The sequence below is a fragment of the Electrona antarctica genome (assembly GCF_951216825.1).
Source record: "Electrona antarctica genome assembly, chromosome: 6".
NCBI lineage: Eukaryota > Metazoa > Chordata > Actinopteri > Myctophiformes > Myctophidae > Electrona > Electrona antarctica.
This window is the reverse complement of record NC_136811.1, coordinates 36,079,249-36,087,102: the sequence shown is the minus strand read 5'-3', so window position 1 is coordinate 36,087,102 and position 7,854 is coordinate 36,079,249.

The window sequence follows — 7,854 nt, the reverse complement described above, 5'->3', positions numbered from 1 at the left end:
ATGCTTGCTTGGTCCCATGAAGTTCATTTTGGGGCTGGTGGCTGTGGTAGGGCTGCACAAGGCACCTCAGTCTGGTACTTCACAATCCCTCCTTCGGCTGAGTGATTCTGATGTGACTGTGGCAGCGGTGGCCGAACGGATTGCGGAGCGGTCTTGATACCGGAAGGTCGCCAGTTCGAATCAGCGGTCCGACACGTTACAATTACCACCGCTGAAGTGCCCTTGAACAAGGCATTGAACCACTACGATGAAATGTTCTATGAGCAGGGCCTGGCTGGAAACAAGTTCTTGAGCTTAGCCCAGATACCCTGGGTAAATATAGTAATCATTTCATTTCATTAGGTCTGTTATTACTGCACAACCCCATTTTGTTAGATTTTCATAAAAGCAAACCTTCTTGACATCCATTTAGAATACTCGTGGACATGGTTATGTTGTGTACTAAAGTCAATAAAGGAAAAGGTATCAATACACGTTATGTCAAGAGATTTGAGTTTCAAGTGCTAGGACATAAGCTGCGTGCGTGGCTGGCCGACTTGGGCCGAGAAAATGTTTGATAAAATTGCTAAAACTGGGTCAATTTTAATATATATTTTTTTGAAAGACACTTTTGCCCTAGTCCATATTGTTTATTGAACAAAAATACAACCTGCCTGATATTGATAGATGGAATTTAATTCCATATTTAAATCTGAGTTCACGCATAGAATCTGTAAAAATGAATGTATTACCAAGGCTTTTATATTTGTTTTTGTCAGTCCCTATCTCAAAACCAGAACAGTTCTTCTCTGACTGGGATAAAGTTATATCCAGATTTATTTGGGCAGGGAAAAAACCTAGAGTGAGGCTCAAGACATTACAACTACCAAAGGAAAGAGGGGGATTGGCCCTTCCATGTTTGAGAGATTATTATAGAGCAGCTCAAATCCGACCATTGATTGGATGGTGTAAGCCAAGTTACAAATCAAGATGGAAAGATATAGAGGGTTCAATGGGAAGGGGTCTACCTATTAACATGTTGGTGGGAGACCCATCCTTGGTCAAACACTTGTCGGATCCTCAGAATGTGATGATAACAGGTTCATTGAAGGTGTGGTGTGAAATAATTAGGAGGTATAAACTGAAGGACAAAATTGGAATTCTCAAATGGTTTGCATATGATTCAGACTTCAGACCTAGTACACATGACATGAGGTTTAGAGGTTGGATTGGGAATGGCCTCTCTGCATATTGTACTCTTTTAAAACAGGGTAGTGTGATGAGCTTCCAGGACCTGAAAGACAAATTTAATTTACAGAATCAGGACCTTTTTAGGTACCTACAAATCAGAGACTTTATAAATAGAAAGCTATTAAGAAGAGAGGATGCAACAGGAGTAGAGATCATTAAGATTTTCCAAAATGCGTATGCAGGCTCTACTTATCAAAAGATAGTTTCAAATTTATATGTAGTGCTTCAAAACATGAAAGGAGATAATACTCTGAATATTAAAGCAAGATGGGAAGCAGAGGGCAACCTTACTATATCAGCAGAAGAATGGGAAAGAATATGTAAACATCAGTGGAAAATGAGTAGTTCCCCCACGTGGAGAGAATTCAGCTGGAAAAATGTGAGTCGTTTCTTTTGCACTCCAGCCCAGAAAAGACATTACACGTATCAGTCGGACTGTTGGAGACTCTGTGGGGAAACATTGGCAGGTCATTTTCATGTGTTCTGGAGTTGCCCTTCTGTGGTTCCATTTTGGAGAAGTGTCCACAGTGTCCTGGAAGCAGTTTTTGGTGTTGACATTCCTTTTGATTTTAAAACCATGTATCTTGCAGATCTGGAGGGACTTCAATTTGTAAAGCAGGATCAGTATCTATTAAGGGTATTGCTGGTGGCATCCAAAAAAGCCTTAACAAAAAAGTGGCTTACAAATGTAATACCAACTATAAATGAATGGATTGATTTAATCTATAGTATATATATTATGGAGAGAATTACATTCAGCTTCAGAGGTCAGATTGAAGTCTTCACAGATAACTGGTTTAGATGGATTGCGCATGTTTCTACCATAAGACCTGATTTTGTATAGTACTTATGTATTATGATTCTGAATGATCATCGATGAGAAGAGAGGCAGACATCTCCCCTTGTGTGTATTGTGTGTATTGTACGTATATTGTCTTGTTTTGTTTTTGGTTGTATGTATTGTCAATTGTCAGTCGTTATGTTTGATTAAAATTCAATAAAACGTAAATTGAAAAAAAAAAAAAATACAACCTGCATGTTACCCTTTAAGATAGGTGTCAAACACCAATATGTATTCCAGGTTAAGTATTTTTTGTTGAGACCAAAGACATCTTCAAATATCATGCGTGGTCTGGTGGCCCCCCACAGAGGAGCCTTTCACAACTGTCTGTTGAGTCCTTTTGGGTCCTCACACCCCCACCGGCCGTTTTCTTTATGGCTTGTGCATTTCTGGTTGTAGTCGTCAACTCTGTTGTCGTCATAGTTGTTAACTTGTTGAGGTTGTCTTCCTCTTTCTTGCCGTTGTGGCTGTCAGTGTTGGTGTTGCGGTGGGCTTGACTTCATGCTCAATCGACCACGCTTTTCTGCTAACCATCTTTGTCACTGGAGATCAAAAGCTTTTAATTGAATTATATCCAACAACCTGGGTCTCAATGTTCAGTTGATCAAAACAAATGTAACCATATTCAATATATTGATATATCTTATCAGCAGAGGCAGTAGATCTACAGTTGGAAACATGTGTGTTGAAATAGCGATTGGTAACAGAGTGTGTGCGTGTCATGTGTGTATGTGTGTGTGTGTGTGTGTGTGTGTGTGTGTGTGTGTGTGTGTGTGTGTGTGTGTGTGTGTGTGTGTGTGTGTGTGTGTGTGTGTGTGTGTGTGTGTGTGTGTCTTAACCCAACACAGATACATCAATTTCAAAGAAATGTAATTGTACTTGAAGGAGCCATTCTGCCTGTGTGTGCCTTTAATCCGTTAGATGGGCGGGTTCACCATGGGGGGTGTGTGTTACAATGATTGACACACGGTGACAGGGTGTAACAAGCCAGGTTGATGGTTTGGAAGGTATGGGCACAGTAGGCTAGAGATCATATGTTTTTTACTTGTGTAGTGGGCGGCAAGCTCAAACAAACTTTGCCACTCGGCTGTGCACATGCGTGTATAGAAACCGTTTTTGACACGTTCAACAAAAGCATAATGTCCAGGCATGTAAATTCATGTGTTGAATAAATGGGAACCCTGCACCCAACAGCAGTTTATGCCTGGACATTATGCTTTTGTTGAACACGTCAAAAACGGTTTCTATACACGCATGTGCCCAGCCGAGTGGCAAAATTTGTTTGAGCTTGCCACTACAGTACTTAATATTTTTATGTCTATTGATTTTTAATCAAAAATGTAATATAACCAGAGCTCACCTTCCAGCTGTTATGTTGTAATTACACGACTTGGCTGTGGAAGTGGGGATAGAATTCTCCACAGATACTGCACAGTGTATGAACATTAGCTGCGGAACAAAAATGTGTGCTTTGATATTATATACCAACTTTATGTCTCTGTAATATACTATTTTTTTCCTAGCCTGGAATATTCCAGTCCATAGTTAATGCAACAGTACATTAACTATCATAGGGTAAAATGAAATGATGAGTTAAGTTCATTAATGATTATCAGCCCAGTGACTTACTTTTCCTGTCATTCCTTTAAGCAAGAATGCATCCACAAAGAATCTCACAGTATTATTTTTGTATGGGACGAAACTGGAATGTCCCTCCTTGCTCTCAACCATGCACCTGTACCAGGACAGCACAGCACACGCAGGAACAATCAGATGAACAAACATGGGTGTTGCATGAACTCAACAACTAAACCTTGCCAAAGTTGTGCTCTGCACAGGTGAGCTGAGCATAAGCAAGTAAACAGTCAATTAATGAATGAGACATTACATTACCTGGAGTTCTCTGTGATTGGATACTGGGACTTTGAGGTGTGGGACTTCTTGTGGGTTGTATGACAGGAATGGACATACAGTATATCCTTTCATTCATGCTCATGGATGGAGCCTCAATCTGAAAGTACATGCGCTTGCCAAGCACATACGTTTCCACGTGGGAAAGTCTTTCCCACTGAGCTATCAAGAGATGAACATTTAGAACATAAGTGGCTGTGGGACAGGACTGGATTTATTTTGATAGCCTAGAAAGCAGGCTCATAAAATGTTTACCATTTCGTGCAGTGAGAATCACTTTGACCCTGCTCTTCAATGGCTTGAGGACCTTTCAAATATCCACCTTCGGTGTGTAGCCAACAGCATAGGTATACGTGTATCTGAGTGTAATGTTCATCTTTCAGACTCTGGGGTCAAATACCGACATAGGCCTACAATAAAGCTGCAACGACTTCACCTGTTGTAGTGACAGGCGATGGGCAAGCTGAACGATGCAGTTCGCCTGATTGGTCCAGCAGGTGTCGGTGGCGTTGGTGGATCATATCGTAGAATGTATGTGTAAACCAAACGGTTGTTCATTATCTGTTACGAAAAGCACATATAGACCTACTAGCACTCTTCCTGAACTTTAAGATTTGTTTGAATTAATGTAATTAATTTGCTTAAAAGGTATAAGGTAAGTGGTTTTCTTTGGTTAAAAAGCTCTATAATGTGATAGTACTCAATGAGTGCTCTGGAACAGGAGTCTCCATATCTCTCCAGCTTTAAAACAGAAAATGCATTTTCAGATCGGGATACCAATTTCATCCAATCAGGATAGAGAACTCAGTCAGGAATGTACAGATAAAAAGCAAGTGGAATTGTAATTGATGACAAAGAAATGAGCAGACAAAATTGGAACACTATAAAAATGGAGCTGATAAATGGATATGCCTACTTTCTCCTGATTGGCTGAAAATGTGTCACCTACCTGAACATTTTCTGTTTATTAAAGAGCTGGAGAGACAGGGAGACCCCTGTTATTGAACACTATAGCAACAATTACTATCAGAATATAGTGATTTAAAAAAAAGTTTTACTTTTAACTAGCTCTGGTCTGGTCCATAGCCTTAGTTCTTGCTGCCGTTGCATTCTAATGAAGGCATTAGAACTATGGATCAGAGCTAACTTTTAACCAAAAAACATCACTTACCCTATACCTTTAATTTATTCATCATTAATTGAAAAAAGGGGGGGGGGGAACTTACAGCTGGCTTGTTTCCGCAGAGCCCAAGGTCATATTTAAAATAAACCAGTTCCTTCGTGATTTGACTGGCTTGACATGTGCCGAGTGTGAGCAGGGAAGGTATCACAGCAGCACCCGAAGCGCTCCTGCGAACCTCCACTACTAGGATTTTGTTTGTACACAAGCACTGGAACTCTCACCATCATCAGGAATGCCTGGACTCACTGTGGCCCAGAATGAGTGTCTCAGACAGCACCGGAGTAAGCTGCAGCACAGCCCTTATGTTATCTGGTATCTGCTCAAGTCCAGTCCCAGTCTTCGTAGAGAGAAATGTTCTTATTCGATGAGTGGGACTGTGGGAGTCTCGAATGCATCATCAGCGGTAGTTGTGGTGTGTTCCCACTCCCAGAGGCCTTTGACTTCACCACAGAAGACAGAACCACATGCTATAGCCACCAGTGAAAACAACACGGCCACGACGACACTATAGTTGGTCAGAGCTAAGCCCTTTGCTAAAAGTTTACTCACTTTATCAGCAATATATATGGATGAAATATAATAAAACTGATCACAAATCAGTAACACCTGTGACCTGTCACCTGGTCAGGTCAGCCTGGGCCGCCTGCATGTAACAGTAAGCCAGGCTGTTATTGTCAGCAGGAAAACACAAATGGCTATGGCCTAAATAATCTATTATTCAATGTGTTAATTATGTGTTAACTCATTATGTTAAACGACACTAATTAGGTTTAATGTTATAGGCCTATATGGCTACAACTACAACATGCAAAATAGTAACAACAAAAAAACATTTCCATGCAAATGCATAGGCTATAGCTACAAAAAACCTAATACAATTATGCATGGATTGATATAGCTACAATACAATTTTTATTTATTTGCATTATGGTTGACTAAAGGAGGAATTGTGTGTAGCTGTACCAGCTGTAGCTAATTTTATGCCCAATGCAAAAATCGTGTGCTACATTGAATTGACCATAGCCCACACGCTATGAGTGGGCTGAATTTGCATTCAAAATGCAAATGAAAATTAGCAGTTATCAAACAAAAAAAAATGTGTAAAGACTAATTTATTATTCGTAGTGAAATCTGTTGTTTTTGGCGAAATACATTATGGGTTCAAATAAATGACCACATGGCTGCTTACGGCTCTAGCAGTGATTCTCAACCAGTTTAATGCAGGTTTGACATGCATTAGTCTACGGTCCCCCATTTAATGGCATTTCTATCTCTGGGACACCAATTTATATTGTAAAATCAACGTTAATTTAACTCAGAGAGTGTACAAATGAGTTACAGACCCATAAGGGTCCATTTGGTTCCTAATGATCATTTAGCTGGGGACCCCCAGGAACTCGACAAGGACCCCTAGGGGGAACCAATGCTCTAGCCGACCTCTGAGCCGATGGGATAGCATTGCAGCCAGCAACAACAACCCACTAGAGTGTGTGTGTGTGTGTGTGTGTGTGTGTGTGTGTGTGTGTCATTTTGGGCTTGTTTCTTTCCTTTCTTCTTTTTGTTTTTCATAAAAGGAAAAAAAATACTGTACCAATTATATAATCATTTATAACATGTTCTTAATAAAAACTTATTTGACAAAAAGAAAAAAACGCACACTGGTATGATCCTATAGGACGGTGTATGAACACATATATATAGTGTACAATTGCCTTTTGTTGTTGTGCATAAAGCACATAAGCTACAGTAGATAGAGCACCGAGTCGGTAACGATGGAAGTTGGAGATCCATAGCCTGGCTAATAAGCCAGACTAATATCACACAACACTGTCGCGGTATATCAGTCTGGGCTGGCTCCACTTGGATTTCATTTCCCGGGGGGCGGGTTCAAACATTTTCTCTTTGACGCAATTGGTCAGAGCTACTGTCAGTCAAAGGTCTCAAGCATTGAACGTCACTGTACCAAAGCCCGCCCATATTGCATACCGTGTCCCGATTGGTCCGACCTGTTCTCGATTGTAGGAAAGAGGCGTGCTACTGAGCCTCGCCAGACCGAAATCCGCTGGTAGGCAACTTTTTTTTGCCAACGGCTGATTCGGTCTGGTTTATTAACCAGGCTAGGAGATCCATGCCCCACGTATTCCAAATGTGGAATACGTGGGGCCTGTGCTCACAGGGCATATTTTGAGGCCTGTGAGCACAGGCTGCCAACGGGTACTATGCAATACCCGTTGTACCCGTGTCAGAGTACCCGTTCTACCCATCAGTCTGTGTCCTTTTATGCCCATATGAGATTTCTGTATCTGTCTTTCTGTGTCCCTTTATTCCTATATATGGAGTTCTGTGTCAGGCATGCCCAAATATTAAGTGTTGTGATGTTGTGACAGGCCAGCTCCATATGACAGGTGTGTCCATTTTTCAAAGGGCCCTATTAGAAAACACCCAAGGGCCAACTACATCTCCTCAACTGACATAATGTGCCTTCAAATAACAAAGTTACATACATATGAATCTCATTTAAACGATTTTATGTAACTATCATCAATATTTAATATCAATGGTCATTGTTAGGTGTGCTGTGAACAAAACACAAAAATAACTTTTTTCAGCCTTATTTCACTACCAAATGTAGCCAGACGTGCAAGTTAAATCATGAAATAAAATAGCTGTGTGTCAAATTCGGTGGGGA